The following is a 26839-nucleotide window of genomic DNA, read 5'->3' on the forward strand; positions in this document are numbered from 1 at the left end:
ATACTCACCTTCCAGCGTCCAGAGATACATCCACGTCCAGAAAATAATCCAGGTACTTGGCAAAAAAACAAAACGCAATGACCCGATCCTGCGGACTGAAAGGGGTCCCATATTCACACATGAGACCCCTTTCCCCGAATGTGCCGGGACACCACGTGACTCCTGTCACTGAGGTCCCTTCAGCCAATCAGGAAGCGCTACTACGTGGCGCTCACCTGATTGGCTGTGCGCTGTCTGTGCTGTGACAGCGCATCGCAAAGCCTCTCCATTATATTCAATGGTGGGAACTTTGCCGTCAGCGGGGGGGTTACCCGCGGTCAGCCGCTGACCGGCGGGTGACCCCACCGCTAGCCGCAAAGTTCCCACCATTGAAAGTAATGGAGAGGCTTTGCGATGCGCTGTCAGCTCAGACGCGCACAGAGCCAATCAGCAGAGTGCAAGGACGTTGCACTCGCTGATTGGCTGAAGAGACCTTTCTGTGACAGCTGTCACATAGAGGTCTCTGCATTCGGGGAAAGGGGTCTCATGTGTGAATATGGGACCCCTTTCAGTCCGCTGGTACGGGTATTTGCGTTTTGTTTTTTTGCCAAGTACCTGGATTATTTTCTGGACGTGGATGTATCTCTGGACGCTGGAAGGTGAGTATAATTATCTTTTATTTTCAGGTATCCGTGGATTCTACTTGGAGAAGAGGACCGACTGCTTCGTGTCAACATAGGTAAGTATGTGTGTGTCGGCAGTATGTAATAAAGTTGTACAAGTCACGGTGTGTGTGTCCTGTTTTTATTTGGGTATTTTTTTTCCAGTAGTACTACAGGTACCAGCGGGCCCATTTTTCTCCCGCATGCTGGTACTTGTGGTTCTCCAAGTACCAGCTTGCGGGGGAGGCTTGCTGGGACTTTTAGTACTACTGGAAAAAAACAATATTCTTGTAATTTTTCTCAAGGCTATCAGCCTCCCATCCGCAGCCATTGGATGGGGGGGGACAGCCTCGGGCTTCACCCCTGGCCCTTGGGTGGCTGGGGGGGTGGACCCCTTGATTGAAGGGGTCCCCACTCCCCCAGGGTACCCCGGCCAGGGGTGACTAGTTGGATATTTAATGCCACGGCCGCAGGGCACTGTATAAAAGTGACCCCCGGCTGTGGCATTATCTGTCCAGCTAGTGGAGCCTGATGCTGGTGTGAAAAATACGGGGGACCCCTACTCTTTTTGTCCCCCGTATTTTTTGCAGCAGCACCAGGCGCAGAGCCCGGTGATTGGTTTCAATCAAGGGGTCCCCCCCCAGCCACCCAAGGGCCAGGGGTGAGGCCCGAGGCTGTCCCCCCCCCATCCAAGGGCTGCGGATGGGAGGCTGATAGCCTTGAGAAAATGTAAAGAATATTGTTTTTCCTGTAGTACTACAAGTCCCAGCAAGCCTCCCCCGCAAGCTGGTACTTGGAGAACCACAAGTACCAGCATGCAGGAGAAAAACGGGCCCGCTGGTACCTGTGGTACTACTGGAAAAAAATTACCCAAATAAAAACAGGAGACACACACCTTGAGAGTAAAACTTTATTGCACACCTGCCGACACACACATACTTACCTATGTTGACCCGCCGACTGCCACGTCTCCTGATCCGACGATCCGGGGTACCTGTGAATCAAATTATACTCGCCTCAATCCAGTGTCCAGATATAAATCCTCGTACTTGGCAAAAAAAGAAAACGAACACCCGAACCAGCGGACTGAAAGGGGTCCCATGTTTACACATGAGACCCCTTTCCCCGAATGCCGGGACCCCACGTGACTGCTGTCACCGAGGTCCCTTCAGCCAATCAGGAAGCGCTACTTCGTTGCACTCACCTGAGGGGTCTCGGCTTTACAACTTTGCCAAGCAGCTACTTGGTCAGGGGCAAACACGTTTGCAAAATTCTACAAATTTGATACCCTGGCTGAGGAGGACCTGGAGTTCTCTCATTCGGTGCTGCAGAGTCATCCGCACTCTCCCGCCCGTTTGGGAGCTTTGGTATAATCCCCATGGTCCTTACGGAGTTCCCAGCATCCACTAGGACGTCAGAGAAAATAATAATTTACTCACCGGTAATTCTATTTCTCGTAGTGCGTAGTGGATGCTGGGCGCCCATCCCAAGTGCGGATTGTCTGCAATACTTGTGAATAGTTATTGTTAACTAAAGGGTTATTGTTGAGCCATCTGTTGAGAGGCTCAGTTGTTTTCATACTGTCAAACTGGATATAGTATCACGAGTTGTACGGTGTGATTGGTGTGGCTGGTAAGAGTCTTACCCGGGATTCTAAATCCTTCCTTATTATGTCAGCTCGTCCGGGCACAGTGTCCTAACTGAGGCTTGGAGGAGGGTCATAGTGGGAGGAGCCAGTGCACACTAGGTAGTCATAAATCTTTCTAGAGTGCCCAGCCTCCTTCGGAGCCCGCTATTCCCCATGGTCCTTACGGAGTTCCCAGCATCCACTACGGACTACGAGAAATAGAATTACCGGTGAGTAAATTCTTATTTACTAGGACTATTTAGTAATTTCTATAATAGAATTAATCTAAATAAACCCAATGGTTTCTGTACATCTCCGATGCTTGTGGGGTTGTACGCAGTGCCACTGAGCTTGCAGCCTTAGAGGCTGTGACCGTTTTGGGTTGTTGCTGTGCAGCGTTGCTGGAGTGGGGGGCATGTCTCTGCGAGGGCTAATCTGAGTAACCTCAGGGTTATTCAGATGGCCTTGCAGGGGATCCAATGCTGCGTCTCTGGACGCCATGCCAGCAGGATGCGTCTTTTTCCTTCAGGCACCTCCTGCAGGTGTTACCATATTTTTTGCATCCATCTTTGAATCAGGTCCAGCATGCCATAGGCATGTAAAGATCTCATATGTACATACTTTCACTCCTTTTCTCACAGCCTTCATCCCAACATACTGTACAGCAACTAAAAACAGGCGAGTGGCACAGTTGCAAAAAATAAGCAGATAAATGGGCAGATGAAATAGATTCCTTCCAGACAAATATGAGACCAGCAGTGGGGGTTCCAGATGGTGGAGATGCAGCAGTACAGTCCAAAAATCAAATAGGGGAGCCACACCAACTGCCACTCCAAATACTGCCAAACATCACTGGTCGGTACTCACTGGCAGTTAGTGTGACTCACTCGTTTGTATTTTGGACTGTGATGCAACCCCACCTCTGGAACCAACACTGGACAAGAACCTCAGAAGTGATGTTCAGTCCGGCACAACCATCAATGTCTCTGTACTTATCTCAAGCCTAGTTGAGAAAACTGCTCCTCAAACAACATATTTCCACCATAAAATGCTCTTGGATGTCTGTATTAAATAATTAGGTTGCCTAAATTGAAAGATAATTAAAAATAGCATGAAGACTTCTATTTCAGAGTAATATTTAAATGTATGTCTGTGTGCTGTGAGTTGTGTTATGTATGTGAATCTCATTTCAAATTCAGTGATTTTTATTTAGATTTTATGTGCAGTAAAAATAATGTGAATTAAAGAGGTCTGCTAAAATCAATGTGTTTTCTTTTTTCTTTTTTTGTATGTCTTGTGATAATTTCCTTTCTGTTTCTCTGTGCAGGTACACGAACACTGAGAGACCTGCTCCCACCAAGGCTGTCCGGTGGCCCTCTCCGATGTTGGGGTGATGTCTCCAGATGTCTTTTGAGCAGCAGTTCCCAGATATGGTTGCTCCTTCTGTAACAACTGCAACAAGCAATGAATAGTAATGTGCTTTGAGGTAATTGTGTAAGGTCTCTTTATTTTTCTTTGCAATTACTTTTACCAGTTTTACTGATGTGAAATAGAAAGGTATGCAGTCACAGTGCCGGCGTTCAGGAGACTGTCGCCAGAATACCGACAGCCGGCATTTTGCTGACGGACGGTATCCCAACACCCACTCTGTTGTGGGTCCACGCCACCGAGTGGGAATAGAACTTGTGGTGAGCTAAGCTCGCCACCATTCCCGCAGCATGGCGAGCGCAGCGAGCCCGCAAGGGGTCTTTCTGACTGTATTCCTGTAGACAGGATGCCGCTGTTAATATTCAGACAGTCTTCCAGTATTTCATTCCGGACCCAATAGAAATGATTAGACAATGATCACCTATTTGTTTCGCAAGATGGAATAAAATGCCCACATAAGCGAAACTTGTGGGTGCTGCTTATCTTTTTGTTTAGATTTTACTAGTGGTTTTCCTATGTGGCTTTTTCTGTAGCACCCCAGTAACAGGGCATCTCCTATTTTTACATTTCAATAAAACTGAAATATATTATTTAGAACCGAAAGTTTATAGAGATATTTTATAGCTCCGCTCTGAGACATTACACGCTGCTGGGACTCGCAGAATTGCACTTCACATTTTCCAATAAGCATTTCAGCTAAGCTAATCATGCTTCTACTTTAAGTAGCGTTGATAGTTGCTTATGGGATATGGGGAACATATTCAGGTCACAGGGAAGAGATATTTCGCATGATTTCCCACATTTTCAAATAATCTTGAACAGCTAGGTCACAAAAGGCCTATTGTTACAATTTAGCATTCATTCAATTTGTTTAGGTTGAGTAATAGTAGATCTCTAATGCTACAGTTATTATACCACCAGATGTTCTCTGTACACTAGCACAGCTGATAACATTTGCTATGCTTGGATTACGGATCTGTGGGGAAATGGCAAAATATATAGAGAACAAATATAGAAGAAAATAATGACTGTAGCATTTGGGTTCATTACTTCTTTATTTTAATGTATTTTTTTTGTTATCAGACTTATATATTTTATGTTCTTTAATATGAACCAAACTTTTTTTTTTTTTTTTGTACATGGTTCTACTCAAACTTTGTGCAAACACCTCTGTTCTTGCTCATCAGCTAGTCTGTGGGGGCATAGACATTGGAATGACAAGATAAGCACACTCAGTCACTGTGTAATTGCCTTTGAGGAGTAACAAATGGTACTTGTTTTTTTTTTTTTATAAGAATATGAATAAGATCTGACTCAACTAAACTATTCTTCAAGCAACAACTGTAGCTGGGGGAGGTTACAGTCAGATACTCCTCTTCAGATCTATTTGTGACAGGAGGCATTTAACAGTTGGAAAGAAGCGTATAGCAAATTGGAGCCTGTTTGCGGAGTGTTAGTTGCGTGTACTTGTACTGTGCCCAAGTGTATGCAGCTATGGGAGATTCGGAGTCATATGTATCTAAAGCTGGCCACACGCAAGACAACTTGCAAACAATGCAGTGTCGTAAGCGATTTCCGTTGAACTCCCCTGGCAGCCCCCCAGCAGTACTGGACAAACAATATTGTGCAAAAAGTGTTCATTTTTGACAAATGACCTAACTATTTCAGTCAGAACTGATCTCTCGCTAACGAGATTGACAGATCTTCCCCGCATGCGAGATACGACCAACAACCCATGGGATCATGCATTGGATCTGTATCGTTCATGGAAACTTTGCGATTTGCACGATTTTGAATGAATTATCGTTTCGATGCATCCAATTCGTGCAGAAAATCGCCTCGTGTGTGGTCAGCTATAGGCTAAGCTCCACTTGCGATTGAGTATGCTTTGGTCTGTAACGGCGCTCTTGTGCAGGTAGCGATCCATGCCTATGAAATTGTGGGCTATGCGTAAATATGCCTGTCTGCAGATGGATCTTTTGTACCAGGGATTGGTACAAGTACAACCTGATAATGATGAAGAAAGGGTATAAAACCAAGCATACAAATAGGGGCTTGTGAATGTAGATCCATGCCTTTAGTTGTACGCTTGCAATACGGGAGTGATGGGGACTTTTGTCGGCTCTGCCTCCGCTCTAGCATGTTTGTGATGATGGCGTAACTTGTTAAGGGTTAGAATTGAGACTACATGTATGGACTGCAATAGTAGGGAGTCACGGTCACTTGGCATGGCAAGTGAGTCTGAATGCCGTTCATAGGCCTCTCTCCATCCCTTAACACAACATTTAAATGCTGAGCGCACCAGTGGTACGTACCCTTTTGCTGCTGCTATGCAGATCAGCAGTGCCATGGCATAACCACAGAGTAGGCCCTGACCAATTTGGGGCCCATAAATTACAGCCACTTCTAGTAGCAAGCGCTGTGTTTATGCACACTCACACAGACACTACTATATAGTTTTAGGTCTTTGATTAGACTTAATTTTTAAAGAAACCAATACTAAGTGCACAAATCACAGAACTAAAACTGTAATACAGAAATCATGGAACTAAAAACAAATATAAATATTATAGAAATAACAAGTAAGTATGAAACATAAGATTATTGTTACAAAAATAAAAACCATACTAAATAAATTGGAAACCTCAGAACTAGTGAGTTTCTTGGGTGCAGTACTTAATACTGATTTTTCTCTATCGTCCTAGTGGATGCTGGGGTTCCTGAAAGGACCATGGGGAATAGCGGCTCCGCAGGAGACAGGGCACAAAAAGTAAAGCTTTAGGATCAGGTGGTGTGCACTGGCTCCTCCCCCTATGACCCTCCTCCAAGCCAGTTAGATTTTGTGCCCGGCCGAGAAGGGTGCAATCTAGGTGGCTCTCCTAAAGAGCTGCTTAGGAAAGTTTAGCTTAGGTTTTTTATTTTACAGTGAGTCCTGCTGGCAACAGGATCACTGCAACGAGGGACTTAGGGGAGAAGAAGTGAACTCACCTGCGTGCAGGATGGATTGGCTTCTTGGCTACTGGACATCAGCTCCAGAGGGACGATCACAGGTACAGCCTGGATGGTCACCGGAGCCTTGCCGCCGGCCCCCTTGCAGATGCTGAAGTAAGAAGAGGTCCAGAATCGGCGGCAGAAGACTCCTCAGTCTTCTAAAGGTAGCGCACAGCACTGCAGCTGTGCGCCATTTTCCTCTCAGCACACTTCACACGGCAGTCACTGAGGGTGCAGGGCGCTGGGAGGGGGGCGCCCTGGGAGGCAAATGAATACCTATTTTGGCTAAAAATACCTCACATATAGCCTCCGGAGGCTATATGGAGATATTTAACCCCTGCCAGAATCCGTTAAGAGCGGGAGACTAGGCCGCCCGAAAAAGGGGCGGGGCCTATCTCCTCAGCACACAGCGCCATTTTCCCTCACAGAAAGGCTGGAGGGAAGGCTCCCAGGCTCTCCCCTGCACTGCACTACAGAAACAGGGTTAAAACAGAGAGGGGGGGCACTAATTTGGCGATATGCTTATATATATATTAAGATGCTATAAGGGAAAACACTTATATAAGGTTGTCCCTATATAATTATAGCGTTTTTGGTGTGTGCTGGCAAACTCTCCCTCTGTCTCTCCAAAGGGCTAGTGGGTCCTGTCCTCTATCAGAGCATTCCCTGTGTGTGTGCTGTGTGTCGGTACGTGTGTGTCGACAGGTAGGAGGACGATGTTGGTGAGGAGGCGGAGCAATTGCCTGTAATGGTGATGTCACTCTCTAGGGAGTCGACACCGGAATGGATGGCTTATTTAGGAAATTACGTGATAATGTCAACACGCTGCAAGGTCGGTTGACGACATGAGACGGCCGACAAACAATTAGTACGGTCCAGACGTCTCAAAAACACCGTCAAGGGTTTTTAAAACGCCCGTTTACTTTAGTCGGTCGACACAGACACAGACAGGGACACTGAATCCAGTGTCGACGGTGAATAAACAAACGTATTCCTTATTAGGGCCACACGTTAAAGGCAATGAAGGAGGTGTTACGTATTTCTGATACTACAAGTACCACAAAAGAGGGTATTATGTGGGATGTGAAAAAACTACCATAGTTTTTCCTGAATCAGATAAATTAAATAAAGTGTGTGATGATGCGTGGGTTCCCCCCGATAGAAAATTATGGGCGGTATACCCTTTCCCGCCAGAAGTTAGGGCGCGTTAGGAAACACCCCTTAAGGTGGATAAGGCGCTCACACGCTTATCAAAACAAGTGGCGGTACCGTCTATAGATAGGGCCGTCCTCAAGGACCAGCTGACAAGGCTGGAAAATATAATAAAAAGTATATACACACATACTGGTGTTATACTGCGGCCAGCGATCGCCTCAGCCTGGATGGGCAGAGCTAGGGTGGCTTGGTCGGATTCCCTGACTAAAAATATTGATACCCTTGACAGGGACAGTATTTTATTGACTATAGAGCATTTCTATATATGCGAGATGCACAGAGGGATATTTGCACTCTGGCATCATGAATAAACGCGATGTCCATAACTGCCAGAAGATGTTATGGACACGACAGTGGTCAGGTGATGCAGATTCCAAACGGCACAGTATGGCCGTATAAAGGAAGAGGACTTGTTTGGGGTCGGTCCATCGGACCTGGTGGTCACGGCAACTGCTGGAAAATCCACCGTTTTTTACCCTAAGTCACATCTCTGCAGAAAAAGACACCGTCTTTTCAGCCTCAGTCCTCTCGTCCCTATAAGATCATATCTGCCCAGGGATAGAGGAAAGGGAAGAAGACTGCAACAGGCAGCCTATTCCCAGGAACAGAAGCGTTCCACCGCGTCTGACAAGTTCTCAGCATGGCGCTGAGACCGTACAGGACCCCTGGATCCTACATGTAGTGTCCCGGGGGTACAGATGGGAATGTCGAGACGTTTCCCCTTCGCAGGCTCCTGAAGTCTGCTTTACCAAGTCTCCCTCCGACAAGGAGGTAGTATGGGAAAAAATTCACAAGCTGTGTTCCCAGCAGGTGACAATTAAATTACCCCTCCTACTACAGAAAAGGGGTATTATTCCACACTATATTGTGGTACTGAAGCCAGAAGGCTAGGTGAGACTTATTCTAAAAATTTTTTTTTGAACACTTACAAAGGTTCAAATTAAGATGAAGTCACTCAGAGCAGTGATAACGAACCAGGAAGAAGGGGACTATATAGTGTTCCGGGACATCAGGGATGCTTACCTCTATGTCCCAAATTTGCCCTTCTCACTAAGGGTACCTCAGGTTCGTGGTGCAGAACTGTCACTATCAGTTTCAGACGCTGCCGTTTGGATTGTCCACGGCACCCCGGGGTCTTTACCAAGGTAATGGCCGAATTGATGATTCTTCTTCGAAGAAAAGGCGTCTTAATTATCCCTTACTTGGACGATCTCCTGATAGGGGCATAGTCCAGGGAACAGTTGGAGGTCGGAGTAGCACTATCTCGGATACTGCTACAATCAGCACGGGTGGATTCTAAATATTCCAAAATCGCAGCTGATCCCGACGACACGTTTGCTGTGCCTAGGGATGATTCTGGACACAGTCCAGAAAAAGGTGTTTCTCCCGGAAGAGAAAGCCAGGGAGTTATCCGAGCAAGTCAGGAACCTCCTAAAAACAGTGCATCATTGCACAAGGGTCCTGGTAAAAATGGTGGCTTCCTACGAAGCAATTCCATTCGGCAGATTTCACGTAAGAACTTTTCAGTGGGATCTGCTGGACAAATGGTCCGGATCGCATCTTCAGATGCATCAGCGGATAACCCAATATCCAAGGACAAGGGTGTCTCTCCTGTGGTGGTTATAGAGTGCTCATCTTCTAGAGGGCCGCAGATTCGGCATTCAGGATTGGATGCTGGTAACCACGGAGCCCAGCCTGAGAGGCTGGGGAGCAGTCACACAAGGGAAAAATTTCCAGGGAGTGTGATCAAGTATGGAGACTTTTCTCCACATAAATATACTGGAGCTAAGGGTAAATTTATAATGCTCTAAGCTTAGCAAGACCTCTGCTTCAAGGTCAGCCGGTATTGATCCAGTGGGAAAAACATCACGGCAGTCGCCCACGTAAACAGACAGGGCGACACAAGAAGCAGGAGGACAATGGCAGAAACTGCAAGGACTTTTCGCTGGGCGGAAAATCATGTGATAACACTGTCAGCAGTTTTTCATCCCGGGAATGGAAACTGGGAAGCAGACTTCCTCAGCACGACCTCCACCCGGGAGAGTGGAAACTTCATTGAGAAGTTTTTTCCACATGATTGTAAACCGTTGGGAAATACCAAAGGTGGACATGGGCGTCCCGTCTGAACAAAAAACGGGACAGGTATTGCGCCAGGTCAAGGGACCCTCAGGCAATAGATGTGGACGTTCTGGTAACACCGTGGGTGTACCAGTCGGTGTATGTGTTCCCTCCTCTGCTTCTCATACCTAAGGTGCTGAGAATTATAAGACGTAGAGGAGTAAGAACTATACTCATGGCTCCGGATTGGCCAAGAAGGACTTGGTACCCGGAACTTCAAGAGATGCTTACAGAGGTCTTATGGCCTCTGCCGCTAAGAAGGGACTTGCTTCAGCAAGTACCATGTCTGTTCCAAGACTTACCGCAGCTGCGTTTGTCGGCATGGCGATGGAAAGCCGGATCCTAAGGGATAAAAGGCATTCCGGAAGAGGTCATTCCTACCCTGGTCAAAGCCAGAAAGGAGGTGACCGCACAACATTATCACCACGTGTGGCGAAAATTTGTTGCGGGGTGTGAGGCCAGGAAGGCCCCACAAAGAAATTTCAACTCGGTCGTTTCCTGCATTTCCTGCAAACAGGAGTGTCTATGGGCCTCAAATTGGGGTCCATTAAGGTTCAAATTCGGCCCTGTAAATTTTCTTCCAGAAAGAATTGGCTTCAGTTCCTGAAGTCCAGAAGTTTGTCAAGGGAGTATTGCATATACAAACCCCTTTTTTGTGCCTCCAGTGGCACTGTGGGATCTCAACGTAGTTCTGGGATTTCTCAAATCACATTGGTTTAAAACCAGTCAAATATGTGGATTTGCAGCATCTCACATAAAAAGTGACCATGCTCTTGGCCCTGGCCTGGACCAGGCGAGTGTCAAATTGGTGGTTTTTTCTCAAAAAAGCCCATATCTGTTTGTCCATTCGGACAGGGCAGAGCTGCGGACTCGTCCCCAGTTCTCTCCCTAAGGTGGTGTCAGTGTTTCACCTGAACCAGCTTATTGTGGTGCCTTGCACCTACTAGGGACTTGGAGGACTCCAAGTTGCTAGAAGTTGTCAGGGCCCTGAAAATATATTCCAGGACAGCTGGAGTCAGAAAATCTGACTCGCTGTTTATACTGTATGCACCCAACAAGTTGGGTGCGCCTGCTTCTAAGCAGTCGATTGCTCGTTGGATTTGTAACACAATTCAACTTGCACATTCTGAGGCAGGCCTGCCACAGTCTAAATCGGTTAAGGCCCATTCCACAAGGAAGGTGGGCTCATCTTGGGCGGCTGCCCGAGAGGTCTCGGCATTACAACTCTGCCGAGCAGCTACGTGGTCAGGGGAGAACACGTTTGTAAAATTCTACAAATTTGATATCCTGGCAAAAGAGGACCTGGAGTTCTCTCATTCGGTGCTGCAGAGTCATCCGCACTCTCCCGCCCGTTTGGGAGCTTTGGTATAATCCCCATGGTCCTTTCAGGAACCCCAGCATCCACTAGGACGATAGAGAAAATAAGAATTTACTTACCGATAATTCTATTTCTCGGAGTCCGTAGTGGATGCTGGGCGCCCATCCCAAGTGCGGATTATCTGCAATACTTGTACATAGTTACAAAAATCGGGTTATTATTGTTGTGAGCCATCTTTTCAGAGGCTCCGCTGTTATCATACTGTTAACTGGGTTTAGATCACAAGTTGTACGGTGTGATTGGTGTGGCTGGTATGAGTCTTACCCGGGATTCAAAATTCCTCCCTTATTGTGTACGCTCGTCCGGGCACAGTACCTAACTGGCTTGGAGGAGGGTCATAGGGGGAGGAGCCAGTGCACACCACCTGATCCTAAAGCTTTACTTTTTGTGCCCTGTCTCCTGCGGAGCCGCTATTCCCCATGGTCCTTTCAGGAACCCCAGCATCCACTACGGACTCCGAGAAATAGAATTATCGGTAAGTAAATTCTTATTTTAAATGTAGGCTTGTCCTACAGCCTTACTCGCCTCTTAGGTGGGTTTTAACTAGTGATGTGCACCGGAAATTCTTTGGGTTTTGTGTTTTAGTTTTGGATTCGGTTCCGCGGCCGTGTTTTGGATTCGGACGCATTTTGGCAAAACCTCCCTGAAATTTTTTTGTCTGATTCGGGTGTGTTTTGGATTTGGGTGTTTTTTTTACAAAAAACCCTCAAAAACAGCTTAAATCATAGAATTTGAGGGTCATTTTGATCCCATAGTATTATTAACCTCAATAACCATAATTTCCACTCATTTCCAGTCTATTCTGAACACCTCACACCTCACAATATTTTTAGTCCTAAAATTTGTACCGAGGTCGCTGGATGACCAAGCTAAGCGACCCAAGTGGCGGACACAAACACCTGGCCCATCTAGGAGTGGCACTGCAGTGTCAGACAGGATGGCAGATTTAAAAAATAGTCCCCAAACAGCACATGATGCAGAGAAAAATGAAAGAAAAAAGAGGTGCAAGATGGAATTGTCTTTGGGCCCTCCCACCCACCCTTATGTTGTATAAACAGGACATGCACACTTTAACAAACCCATCATTTCAGCGACAGGGTCTGCCACACGACTGTGACTGAAATGACTGGTTGGTTTGGGCCCCCACCAAAAAAGAAGCAATCAATCTCTCCTTGCACAAACTGGCTCTACAGAGGCAAGATGTCCACCTCCTCCTCATCCTCCGATTCCTCACCTCTTTCACTGTGTACATCCCCCTCCTCACAGATTATTAATTCGTCCCCACTGGAATCCACCATCTCAGGTCCCTGTGTACATTCTGGAGGCAATTGCTGGTGAATGTCTCCACGGAGGAATTGATTATAACTCATTTTGATTAACATCATCTTCTCCACATTTTCTGGAAGTAACCTCGTACGCCGATTGCTGACAAGCTGAGCGGCTGCACTAAACACTCTTTCTGAGTACACATTGGAGGGGGGGCAACTTAGGTAAAATAATGCCAGTTTCTCTGACGTCCTAGTGGATGCTGGGGACTCCGTCAGGACCATGGGGATTAGCGGCTCCGCAGGAGACAGGGCACAAAATTTAAAAGTTTGACCACTAGGTGGTGTGCACTGGCTCCTCCCCCTATGACCCTCCTCCAAGCCTCAGTTAGGTTTTTGTGCCCGTCCGAGCAGGGTGCAATCTAGGTGGCTCTCCTAAAGAGCTGCTTAGAAAAAAGTTTTATTAGGTTTTTTATTTTCAGTGAGTCCTGCTGGCAACAGGCTCACTGCAACGAGGGACTTAGGGGAGAAGAAGTGAACTCACCTGCGTGCAGGATGGATTGGCTTCTTAGGCTACTGGACACTAGCTCCAGAGGGACGATCACAGGTACAGCCTGGATGGGTCACCGGAGCCGCGCCGCCGACCCCCTTGCAGATGCCGAAAAGAGAAGAGGTCCAGAAACCGGCGGCTGAAGACTTCTCAGTCTTCATGAGGTAGCGCACAGCACTGCAGCTGTGCGCCATTGCTCTCGGCACACTTCACACCAACGGTCACTGAGGGTGCAGGGCGCTGGGGGGGGCGCCCTGGGCAGCAATGAGAAATACCTATTCTGGCTAAAATACATCACATATAGCCCCTGGGGCTATATGGATGTATTTAACCCCTGCCAGGTTTTCAGAAAAACCGGGAGAAGAAGCCCGCCGAAAAGGGGGCGGGGCCTATTCTCCTCAGCACACAGCGCCATTTTCCTACACAGCTCCGCTGCTAGGAAGGCTCCCAGGCTCTCCCCTGCACTGCACTACAGAAACAGGGTAAAAACAGAGAGGGGGGGCACTTATTTGGCGATATTAACAATATTTGAGCTGCTATAAGGGGAACACACTTATTTAAGGTTGTCCCTATATATTTATAGCGCTTGGGTGTGTGCTGGCAAACTCTCCCTCTGTCTCCCCAAAGGGCTAGTGGGGTCCTGTCTTCTATCAGAGCATTCCCTGTGTGTCTGCTGTGTGTCGGTACGCGTGTGTCGACATGTATGAGGACGATGTTGGTGTGGAGGCGGAGCAATTGCCTGTAATGGTGATGTCACCCCCTAGGGAGTCGACACCAGAATGGATGGCTTTATTTATGGAATTACGTGATACTGTCAGCACGCTGCAAAGGTCGGTGGACGACATGAGACGGCCGGCAAACCAGTTAGTACCTTTACCTCAGTCGGTCGACACAGACCCAGACACGGACACCGAATCCAGTGTCGACGGTGAAGAAACAAACGTATTTTCCAGTAGGGCCACACGTTATATGATCACGGCAATGAAGGAGGTTTTGCATATCTCTGATACTGCAAGTACCACAAAAAGGGGTATTATGTGGGGTGTGAAAAAACTACCGGTAGTTTTTCCTGAATCAGAGGAATTGAATGAAGTGTGTGATGAAGCGTGGGTTACCCCCGATAGAAAACTGCTAATTTCAAAGAAGTTATTGGCATTATACCCTTTCCCGCCAGAGGTTAGGGCGCGCTGGGAAACACCCCCTAGGGTAGATAAGGCGCTCACACGCTTATCAAAGCAAGTGGCGTTACCGTCGCCAGAGACGGCCGCCCTCAAGGATCCAGCTGATAGGAGGCTGGAGAATACACTAAAAAGTATATACACACATACGGGTGTTATACTGCGACCAGCAATCGCCTCAGCCTGGATGTGCAGTGCTGGGGTGGCTTGGTCGGAGTCACTGACTGAAAATATTGATACCCTGGATAGGGACAGTATTTTACTGACTATAGAGCATTTAAAGGATGCATTTCTATATATGCGAGATGCACAGAGAGATATTTGCACTCTGGCATCAAGAGTAAGTGCGATGTCCATATCTGCCAGAAGAAGTTTATGGACGCGACAGTGGTCAGGTGATGCGGATTCCAAACGGCATATGGAAGTATTGCCGTATAAGGGGGAGGAATTATTTGGGGTCGGTCTATCGGATCTGGTGGCCGGGAAATCCACCTTTTTACCTCAGGTCACCTCCCAGCAGAAAAAGACGCAGTCTTTTCAGCCGCAGTCCTTTCGTTCCTATAAGAACAAGCGAGCAAAAGGACATTCATATTTGCCCCGAGGCAAAGGAAAGGGTAAGAGACTGCAGCAAGCAGCTCCTTCCCAGGAGCAGAAGTCCTCCCCGGCTTCTGCAAAGGCCTCAGCATGACGCTGGGACCTTACAAGCGGACTCAGGGGCGGTGGGGGGTCGCCTCAAGAATTTCAGCGCACAGTGGGCTCACTCTCAGGTGGACCCCTGGATCCTGCAGGTAGTATCTCAGGGTTACAGGTTGGAATTCGAGAAGTCTCCCCCTCGCCGGTTCCTAAAGTCTGCTTTGCCAACGTCACCCTCCGACAGGGCGACGGTATTGGAAGCCATTCACAAGCTGTATTCTCAGCAGGTGATTGTCAAGGTACCCCTTCTACAACAGGGAAAGGGGTATTACTCCACGCTATTTGTGGTACCGAAGCCGGACGGCTCGGTAAGACCTATTCTAAATCTGAAATCTCTGAACCTGTACATACAAAAATTCAAGTTCAAGATGGAGTCACTCAGAGCAGTGATAGCGAATCTGGAAGAAGAGGACTTTATGGTGTCCTTGGACATCAAGGATGCTTACTTTCATGTCCCAATTTGCCCTTCACACCAAGGGTACCTCAGGTTCGTGGTACAAAACTGTCGTCATCAGTTTCAGACGCTGCCGTTTGGATTGTCCACGGCACCCCGGGTCTTTACCAAGGTAATGGCCGAAATGATGATCCTTCTTCGAAGAAAAGGCGTATTAATTATCCCTTACTTGGACGATCTCCTGATAAGGGCAAGATCCAGAGAACAGCTGGAGGTCGGAGTAGCACTAACCCAAGTAGTGCTCCAACAGCACGGGTGGATTCTGAATTTTCCAAAATCCCAACTGATCCCGACGACACGTCTGCTGTTCCTAGGGATGATTCTGGACACTGTTCAGAAAAAGGTATTTCTTCCGGAGGAGAAAGCCAGGGAGTTATCCGAACTCGTCAGGAACCTCCTAAAACCAGGGAGAGTGTCTGTGCATCAATGCACAAGAGTCCTGGGAAAAATGGTGGCTTCTTACGAAGCGATTCCATTCGGCAGATTCCATGCACGAATTTTTCAGTGGGATCTGCTGGACAAATGGTCCGGATCGCATCTGCAGATGCATCAGCGGATAAAATTGTCGACAAGGACAAGGGTGTCTCTGCTATGGTGGTTACAGAGTGCTCATCTGTTAGAGGGCCGCAGATTCGGTATACAGAACTGGGTCCTAGTGACCACGGATGCCAGCCTGAGAGGCTGGGGAGCGGTCACACAGGGAAGAAACTTCCAGGGCGTGTGGTCAAGCCTGGAAACGTCTCTTCACATAAATATACTAGAACTAAGAGCAATCTACAATGCTCTAAGCCTGGCAAAACCTCTGCTTCAGGGTCAGCCGGTGTTGATCCAGTCGGACAACATCACGGCAGTCGCCCACGTAAACAGACAGGGCGGCACAAGAAGCAGGAGGGCAATGGCAGAAGCTGCAAGGATTCTTCGCTGGGCAGAAAATCATGTGATAGCACTGTCAGCAGTGTTCATCCCGGGAGTGGACAACTGGGAAGCAGACTTCCTCAGCAGACACGATCTTCACCCGGGAGAGTGGGGACTTCATCCAGAAGTCTTCCACATGATTGTGGTCCATTGGGAAAGACCAATGGTGGACATGATGGCGTCCCGCCTCAACAAAAAACTGGACAGGTATTGCGCCAGGTCAAGAGACCCTCAGGCAATAGCTGTGGACGCTCTGGTAACACCATGGGTGTACCAGTCAGTGTATGTGTTCCCTCCTCTGCCTCTCATACCCAAGGTACTGAGAATTATACGGCAAAGGGGAGTAAGAACGATACTAGTGGCTCCGGACTGGCCAAGAAGGACTTGGTACCCGGAACTTCAGGAGATGCTCACGGAAGATCCGTGGCCTCTACCTCTAAGAAGGGATCTGCTTCAGCAGGGACCGTGTCTATTCCAAGACTTACCGCGGCTGCGTTTGACGGCATGGCGGTTGAACGCCGGATCCTAAGGGAAAAAGGCATTCCGGAAGAGGTCATCCCTACCCTGGTCAAAGCCAGGAAGGAGGTGACTGCACAACATTATCACCGCATTTGGAGAAAATATGTTGCGTGGTGTGAGGCCAGGAGGGCCCCGACGGAGGAATTTCAACTGGGTCGATTCCTACATTTCCTGCAAACAGGATTGTCTATGGGCCTCAAATTAGGGTCCATTAAGGTTCAAATTTCGGCCCTGTCGATTTTCTTCCAAAAAGAATTGGCTTCAGTTCCTGAAGTCCAGACTTTTGTAAAAGGAGTACTACATATACAGCCCCCGGTTGTGCCCCCAGTGGCACCGTGGGATCTCAATGTAGTTTTGGATTTTCTCAAATCCCATTGGCTTGAGCCACTCAAATCGGTGGATTTGAAATATCTTACATGGAAAGTAACCATGCTGCTGGCCCTGGCTTCAGCCAGGAGAGTGTCGGAATTGGCGGCTTTATCGTATAAACGCCCATATCTGATTTTCCATTCGGACAGGGCAGAATTGAGGACGCGTCCTCAGTTTCTTCCTAAGGTGGTATCAGCGTTTCACCTGAACCAGCCTATTGTGGTGCCTGCGGCTACTAGCGATTTGGAGGATTCCAAGTTGCTGGACGTTGTCAGAGCATTGAAAATATATATTTCAAGGACGGCTGGAGTCAGAAAATCTGACTCGCTGTTTATACTGTATGCACCCAACAAGCTGGGTGCTCCTGCTTCTAAGCAGACGATTGCTCGTTGGATTTGTAGCACAATTCAACTGGCACATTCTGTGGCAGGCCTGCCACAGCCTAAATCTGTCAATGCCCACTCCACAAGGAAGGTGGGCTCATCTTGGGCGGCTGCCCGAGGGGTCTCGGCATTACAACTCTGCCGAGCAGCTACGTGGTCAGGGGAGAACACGTTTGTAAAATTCTACAAATTTGATACCCTGGCTAAGGAGGACCTGGAGTTCTCTCATTCGGTGCTGCAGTCATCCGCACTCTCCCGCCCGTTTGGGAGCTTTGGTATAATCCCCATGGTCCCGACGGAGTCCCCAGCATCCACTAGGACGTCAGAGAAAATAAGAATTTACTCACCGGTAATTCTATTTCTCGTAGTCCGTAGTGGATGCTGGGTGCCCATCCCAAGTGCGGATTGTCTGCAATACTTGTACATAGTTATTGTTACAAAAAAAATCGGGTTGTTTATTGTTGTGAGCCATCTTTTCAGAGGCTCCTACGTTTATCATACTGTTAACTGGGTTCAGATCACAAGTTGTACGGTGTGATTGGTGTGGCTGGTATGAGTCTTACCCGGGATTCAAAATCCTTCCTTATTGTGTACGCTCGTCCGGGCACAGTAACCTAACTGAGGCTTGGAGGAGGGTCATAGGGGGAGGAGCCAGTGCACACCACCTAGTGGTCAAACTTTTAAATTTTGTGCCCTGTCTCCTGCGGAGCCGCTAATCCCCATGGTCCTGACGGAGTCCCCAGCATCCACTACGGACTACGAGAAATAGAATTACCGGTGAGTAAATTCTTATTTTCTGCAAGGGCCTCCAAATTGCCTCTTTTTCCTGCCAGTATACGTACGGACTGTTAGTGTTCACTCTAAGATTTTTTTAGGGCAGGGTGCTGAGCATTGAAGAGGGCACATTTTTATTTGGAAGGGCACATTTTTGATGACGCTTTGCGCACAAAGCATAGCACATATGTTTTTATAGTTTTTGTACATACATTTTGCCCTTAGTAAATCATATACCCATGCATACATATAAGACACCTAACATCTGCACTGAGAAACATACTGTATATGTCCAGTCTTCTATGTGTTATAAAACAGAAAAGTTTTAAACAATGGGTTTAAATATATAGGAAATAAATAAATCTGTTCTACTAGGGAAATACTGTAACCAGTACATGCTCACTGCTTACCCTGTTCTTTCCCTCTTTATCAGAGTGCTGTCTTATTTACAGTGCCTCCTCTGCCATCCAGTTGGCTAAAGGATAGAAATTGTGTTCCAATTTCAGAGGTGGGCAAGGAGTAGACGACAACATTGTAACATGCACTCTGACTGTTGCATTCTGTATACAAGGGGGCGATTTATGGTCCTGCAGGGTGCACTGAAAAAGGGCAGGGTGCTTTTTCACATTTCAAAAATGGGCAGGGTGCAGCACCCTGCTGAAACAGCCTAGAAGGAACACTAAACTGTCTGACGTGCCTACATGGATGCGGTCACTCATGTAATCCTCCACCATTCGTTCAATGGTGACAGAATTATATGCAGTGACAGTAGACGACATGTCCGTAATCGTTGGCAGGTCCTTCAGTCCGGACCAGATGTCAGCACTCGCTCCAGACTGCCCTGCATCACCGCCAGCGGGTGGGCTCGGAATTCTTAGCCTTTTCCTCGCAGACCCAGTTGCGGGAGATTGTGAAGGAGGAGCTGTTGACGGGTCACGTTCCGCTTGACTTGACAATTTTCTCACCAGCAGGTCTTTGAACCTCTGCAGACTTGTGTCTGCCGGAAAGAGAGATACAACGTAGGTTTTAAATCTAGGATCGAGCACGGTGGCCAAAATGTAGTGCTCTGATTTCAACAGATTGACCACCCGTGAATCCTGGTTAAGCGAATTAAGGGCTCCATCCACAAGTCCCACATGCCTAGCGGAATCGCTCTGTTTTAGCTCCTCCTTCAATCTCTCTAGCTTCTTCTGCAAAAGCCTGATGAGGGGAATGACCTGACTCAGGCTGGCAGTGTCTGAACTGACTTCACGTGTGGCAAGTTCAAAGGGTTGCAGAACCTTGCACAACGTTGAAATCATTCTCCACTGCGCTTGAGGCAGGTGAATTCCACCTCCTTTGCCTATATCGTAGGTAGCTGTATAGGCTTGAATGGCCTTTTGCTGCTTCTCCTTCCTCTGAAGCATATAGAGTGTTGAATTCCACCTCGTTACCACCTCTTGCTTCAGATGATGGCGGGGCAGGTTCAGGAGTGTTTGCTGGTGCTCCAGTCTTCGGCAGGCGGTGGCTGAATGCCGAAAGTGGCCCGCAATTCTTCGGGCCACCGACAGCATCTCTTGCACGCCCCTGTCGTTTTTTAAATAATTCTGCACCACCAAATTCAATGTATGTGCAAAACATGGGACGTGCTAGAATTTGCCCACAGGTAATGCATGCACAATATTGGTGGCGTTGTCCGATGTCACAAATCCCCAGGAGAGTCCAATTGGGGTAAGCCATTCTGCGATGATGGTTCTCAGTTTCCGTTAGAGGTTGTCAGCTGTGTGCCTCTTCTGGAAAGCGGTGATACAAAGCGTAGCCTGCTTAGGAACGAGTTGGCGTTTGCGAGATGCTGCTACTGGTGCCGCCGCTGCTGTTCTTGCTGCGGGAGGCAATACATCTACCCAGTGGGCTGTCACAGTCATATAGTCCTGAGTCTGCCCTGCTCCACTTGTCCACATGTCCGTGGTTAAGTGGACATTGGGTACAACTGCATTTTTTAGGACACTAGTGACTCTTTTTCTGAGGTCTGTGTACATTCTCGGTATCGCCTGCCTAGAGAAGTGGAACCTAGATGGTATTTGGTACCGGGGACACACTAACTCAACAAATTCTCTATTTCCCTGTGAATTAACGGTGGATACCGGACACATGTTTAACACCACCCAGGCTGCCAAGGCCTGAGTTATCTGCTTTGCAGCAGGATGACTGCTGTGATATTTAATCTTCCTCGCAAAGGACTATTGGACAGTCAATTGCTTACTGGAAGTAGTACAAGTGGTCTTCTCACTTCCCCTCTGGGATGAGGATAGACTCCCAGCAGCAACAACAGCAGCGCCAGTAGCAGTAGGCGTTACACTCAAGGATGCATCGGAGGAATCCCAGGCAGGAGAGGAATCGTCAGACTTGCCAGTGACATGGCCTGCAGGACTATTGGCTTTCCTGTCTAAGGAGGAAATTGACACACTGAGGGAGTTGGTGGTGTGGTTTGCAAGAGCTTGGTTACAAAGGAAGGGATTTAGTTGTCAGTGGACTGCTTCCGCTGTCGCCCAAAGTTTTTGAACTTGTCAATGACTTCTGATGAATGTGCTCCAGGTGACGTATAAGGGAGGATGTTCCTAGGTGGTTAACGTCCTTACCCCTACTTATTGCAGCTTGACAAAGGCAACACACGACTTGACAAATGTTGTCCGCATTTCTGTTAATAATTCCACACCGACGAGGTGATTTTTTTTTTTTTGTAATTTGACCAGGCATGTCAATGGCCATATTCGTCCCACGGACAACAGGGGTCTCCCCGGGTGCCTGACTTAAACAAACCACCTCACCATCAGAATCCTCCTTGTCAATTTCCTCCTCAGCGCCAGCAACACCCATATCCTCATCCTGGTGTACTTCAACAGTGACATCTTCAATTTGACTATCAGGAACTGGACTGCGGGTGCTCCTTCCAGCACTTGCAGGGGGCGTGCAAATGGTGGAAGGCGCCACCTCTTCCCGTCCAGTGTTGGGAAGGTCAGGCATCGCAACCGAACACAATTGCACTCTCCTTGGGGATTTGTGATTTAGAAGAACGCACAGTTCTTTGTTGTGCTTTTGCCAGCTAAAGTCTTTTCATTTTTCTAGCGAGAGGATGAGTGCTTCCATCCTCATGTGAATCTGAACCACTAGCCATGAACATAGGCCAGGGCCTCAGCCGTTCCTTGCCACTCCGTGTCGTAAATGGCACATTGGCAAGTTTAAGCTTCTCATCGGATGCTTTTAATTTTGATTTTTGGGTAATTTTACTGAACTTTTGTTTTTTGGATTATACATGCTCTCTACTATGACATTGGGCATTGGCCTTGGCAGACGACGTTGATGGCATTTCATCGTCTCGGCCAGGACTAGTGGCAGCAGCTTCAGCACGAGGTGGAAGTGGATCTTGATCTTTCCTTATTTTACTCCACATTTTTGTTCTCCATTTTTTTATGTGTGGAATTATATGCCAGTAATATATCAATAGCAATGGCCCACTGTACCGTAGTGCTATATATATATATATATATATATATACTGGTGGTCAGCAAAATTCTGCACTTTCCTCCTACTATATATACTGCGCACAACTGAAAATGCAGCACAGGTATGGATGGATAGTATATTTGACGACACAGAGGAAGGTAGAGCAGTGGACTACTGTACCGTACTGCTATATATATACTGGTGGTCACAGCAAAATTCTGCACTGTCCTCCTACTATATATACTGCGCACAACTACAATGCAGCACAGGTATGGATGGATAGTATACTTGACGTCACAGAGGTAGGTAGAGCAGTGGACTACTGTACCGTACTGCTATATAATACTGGTGGTCAGCAAAATTCTGCACTGTCCTCCTACTATATACTACAATGCAGCACAGATGTGGAGCGTTTTTCAGGCATAGAATGTAGATATTTGCAAGCACACTGAGCACAGATATTTGCAAGCACACTGAGCACAGATATTTGCAGCACACTGAGCACAGATATTTGCAGCACACTGAACACAGAAACTGAGAGAACGCTGCACGTCCTCTCGCTATCATCTCCAATGCACGAGTGAAAATGGCGGCGACGCGCGGCTCCTTATATAGAATACGAATCTCGCGAGAATCCGATAGCGGGATGATGACGTTCGGGCGCGCTCGGGTTAACCGAGCCAGGCGGGAAGATCCGAGTCTGCCTCGGAACCGTGTAAAATGGGTGAAGTTCGGGGGGGTTCGGATCTCGAGGAACCGAACCCGCTCATCACTAGTTTTAACCTGTTTGAGTTTAGAGAAGCTCCTTTCGGCAGCAGCCACTGTAACAGGAGGAGTGGCAGAGATCCTCAGGGCTACCCACAGATTGGGGTGCATAACTCCCTGCTTCTCATGCAAGTGTAACATCTTTATCCTGTTTGTTTGTTTGTTTGTTTGTTATTGTTTTTTGTTTTTTTATGGCAGATGTGGGAAATTTTGGTATTTCAGCTGCAAATCCTACACCATCAATATCGGTTTGTCCATCAAGAGTTAGAGCAGTGCTCACGGTTCCACTGTTCCACGAACTCTTCTTTTGCCATGATTGAACCACGTTACTGCCCTAGTTCACATGATTATGCCACCCATTACTGCCCCCATTTCACATGATCAGAACACATATATTGATGCCCCTTTTCCCCTCACTGGCGCTATTGCTGATGGGGGTCATGTATTTTGTTCTAGACCCATTGGTATTTATTGCAAATTTACATGTAACTAAACAGATTCCTAGGTCTGCTGTGTTTTGCCCGAGGTAGAAAAGGGACCTATTGTGTCAGCTGAGACGCTGAAAATCGTTTCCTGAATAACTCCAGATTCCCCTTCTGTAGCTTCCATTCACCCAGTAGGGTGCAAACATATAGTTTTACCAGTTTAATAACCATTTGGGTCCCTCTTGCACACTCCATTTTCAAGTCCGTTCAAAGCATCTGGAAGATATTATGATGTAAAATAATAGGAAGTTTCTGTTTTCCACGGTCAGCAAACGGGATGCTGTGTGTCAGTTTATTTGCTTTGTAAGCACTGAAGAAATGTTCCAGATCTCCTTGCTTGATGCTTTCTTGCACATTTGTTTTTACAAAGTGCAAATTGAAATAATCTGTGGTTTTGTTGGACTGTTGCTTTTCTCTGACTGACCGTTACAGGTTTCTCATCCGCTTTTATTATTTATATATTTCTCTCCCAGCCTGTTTAATGTCCACGTTCAGAGCTTTGTGGGAACATGAATCTTAATTTTGTTTGGTGCGTAATGTGATTCCTCTGCTGTTGCTATGACGACATAGACATTTGGTTTTAAAATGTTTGGTTTTGTCACATGTAATGCTGTATAATTTACAAATGAACAACCTACATATACAATGTTTTTCTGTACAAAACATTGTCAGATTAGAATTTTACATTTATTTTTTATTTTTTTGCGTGACCAGAGTTCTGTGTTAAACTAAGACCTGATCAATAGCATTCATTAACGTTTTAGTTTGGTCAATGTATTTATGGGGTTTTTAAAAGAAAACTGAATCCATCCCTGGCATTGTGTCTTTACATATAAAGCAGGGATGGGGACCCTTCTGCCCTCCAGCTGCTGTTGACCTACACATCCCAGCATGCCCTACAACAGCTTTAGCATGGCCAAATAGCATAACAGTAGCAAGGCATGCTGGTATGTGTAGTTCAACAACAGCTGGAGGGCTAAAGGTTTATCCCTGATATAAAGTCTGAGCAGAGTGGTCCTGATTTCAGATGCGGTCACAACTTCGATGGTGTCGCAGCTGAGCGATTATCTGTGGACTGCGTATGTGTTGCGCCTGCAGTGCAATGCCCCTTGCAGCGAAGAATCAGGGCACATGAGATTCTTCTAGCGTCAGTTGACTTTTTCTTCTCTCTTGCCTAAAATGGGTCTTAGCTGCAACGCAATATGACTAGGACACTTGAGGCAACTGTGCTGATTAATTTAATATGCTACACTTGTATATCTGTGTCTGGCTGAATCTCTGAATCTGTATACGAAGTGCTACAATGTAGCAGGCCACACAGCTTTTTACTGTACTGTTCTGCTAAGTATACATAGAAACATAGAATTTGAAGGCAGATAGGAACCACTTGATCCATCTAGTCTGCCCCTTTTTTTTAACCTTTAGATAACCTCAACCCTATTTGATCCTTAGTTCTTTGTAAGGATATTCACATGCCTATCCCAAGCATTTTTAAATTGCTTCACTGTCTTAGACTCTACCACCTCTGGCAGGAGGCTATTCCACTCATCCACTACCCTTTCTGTTAAGTCGTTTTTCCTTAAATTTCCCGAGCCTACTGTACCTCCCTCTAGTTTCAGTGCATGTGCTCGAGTTCTAATGCTTCTCTTCCTTTGAAGAATGTTTCCTCTTGCACCTTGTTAAAACTAGAGATGAGCGGGTTCGGTTCGTCGAGATCCAAACTTCACCTATTTCACACGGGTCCGAGGCAGCCTCGGATTTTCCAGCCTTGCTCGGTTAACCTGAACGTGTATGAACGTCATCATCCCGCTGTCGGATTCTCGCGAGATTCATATTCTATATAAAGAACCGCGCGTCGCCGCCATTTTCACTCGTGCACTGGAGATTGAACGGAGAGGACGTGGCTACGTTCTCTGCCTGAAAAGCTCCATATCTGTGCTCAGTGTGCTGCAAATATCTGTGCTCAGTGTGCTGCAAATATCTACGTTCTCTGCCTGAAAAGCTCCATATCTGTGCTCGGTGTGCTGCAAATATCTGTGCTCTGTGTGCTGCATTTTGGTGACCAACAGTATATAGATGTACAGTACAGTAGGCCATTGCTGTATCTTGCAGCTCCGTGTCACTGCAAGTATCCATTCCATATCTGTGCTGCATTTTTGTGAGCAGTATACATAGTAGTACAGTGCAGCATTGTGGTGACCAACAGTATATAGTTGTACAGTACAGTAGGCCATTGCTGTATCTTGCAGCTCCGTGTCACTTCAAGTATCCATATCTGTGCTGCATTGTTGTGAGCAGTATATAGTAGTACAGTGCAGCATTGTGGTGACCAGTATACTATAGTACAATAGTCCAGTGCTGTTCTCGCTGCTCAGTGTCAGTTCTCCGTAGTATCATCAGTGCTCAGTAAAATCCGTGATTGATCAGTATAATCAGTTCTCAGTATAATCAGTGATTGATCAGTATAATCAGTTCTCAGTATAATCAGAGCGCTGTTAGACGTGCGCCCGTTTTCCGCCATTGGTGCATTGGGATTTAGACAATTGATGAAGTTATTGTGTCCCCGGTACAAAATCCCATCTAGATTCCACTTCATTAGGCAGGCGATAGCGAGATTTTACCAATTAATATCAGTGATTTATAATTAATTATTAATTACAGTGATCTTGCTTAATGATTCCTGTGATTTTGTCATTTTCTTCCAGTGATTTGGACCAATAATACCATTGATTAGAACAAATAATTCCTGTGATATTGAGGTGTTTGTGTCGCTTAGCTTAGCCATCCAGCGACCACAGTGCACCTCTTTTTCTCTTTTCTTTGCATCATGTGCTGTTTGGGGCCAATTTTTTTAAGTGCCATCCTGTCTGACACTGCAGTGCCACTCCTAGATAGGCCAGCTGTTTGTTTTGCCCTCTTGGGTCACTTAGCTTAGTCATCTAGCGACCTCGGTGCAAATTTTAGGACTAAAAATAATATTGTGAGGTGTGAGGTGTTCAGAATAGACTGGAAATGAGTGGAAATTATGGTTATTGAGGTTAATAATACTATAGGAACAAAATTACCCTCAAATTCTATGATTTAAGCTGTTTTTGAGGTTTTTTTGGAAAAAAAACACCCGAATCCAAAACACACCCGAATCCGACAAAAAATTTTCAGGGAGGTTTTGCCAAAACGCGTCCAAATACGACACACGGCCACGGAACCGAATCCAAAACCAAAACACAAAACCCGAAAAATTTCCGGTGCACATCTCCTAGTTAAAACCATTGATATATTTGGAAGTTTCTATCATGTCTCTCTTTTGGGTTCACTACGATCTGCCGGGGGCAGGCCTCCCGGCGACCAGCATACCGGCGTCGGGAGGCCGGCCGGCCGCCGGCTTACCGACAGTGTGGCGAGCGCAAATGAGCCCCTTGCGGGCTCGCTGCACTCGCCACGCTACGGGCACGCACACTATTTTATTCTCCCTCCAGGGGGGTTGTGGACCCCCACGAGGGAAAATAAGTGTCGGTATGCAGGCTGTCGGGCTCCCGGCACCGGTATGCTGGTCGCCGGGAGCCCGACCGCCGGCATACTGAAGACCACCCCTCTTTTCCCTTCTCTGC

General features: G+C 47.0%; 1 protein-coding gene across 1 annotated transcript in view; it reads left to right on the forward strand.

The window, feature by feature from the left end:
* FAM110B (family with sequence similarity 110 member B) overlaps positions 1-26839 on the forward strand; it is a 248462-nt gene that overhangs the window by 56932 nt on the left and 164691 nt on the right. The window contains exon 2 of the mRNA XM_063923755.1: positions 3596-3754. The gene's annotated coding sequence lies outside the window, so the exon portion shown is untranslated. The remainder of the gene's footprint in view (positions 1-3595; positions 3755-26839) is intronic.

Source organism: Pseudophryne corroboree, chromosome 5, assembly GCF_028390025.1.
Source record: "Pseudophryne corroboree isolate aPseCor3 chromosome 5, aPseCor3.hap2, whole genome shotgun sequence".
Classification (NCBI taxonomy): domain Eukaryota; kingdom Metazoa; phylum Chordata; class Amphibia; order Anura; family Myobatrachidae; genus Pseudophryne; species Pseudophryne corroboree.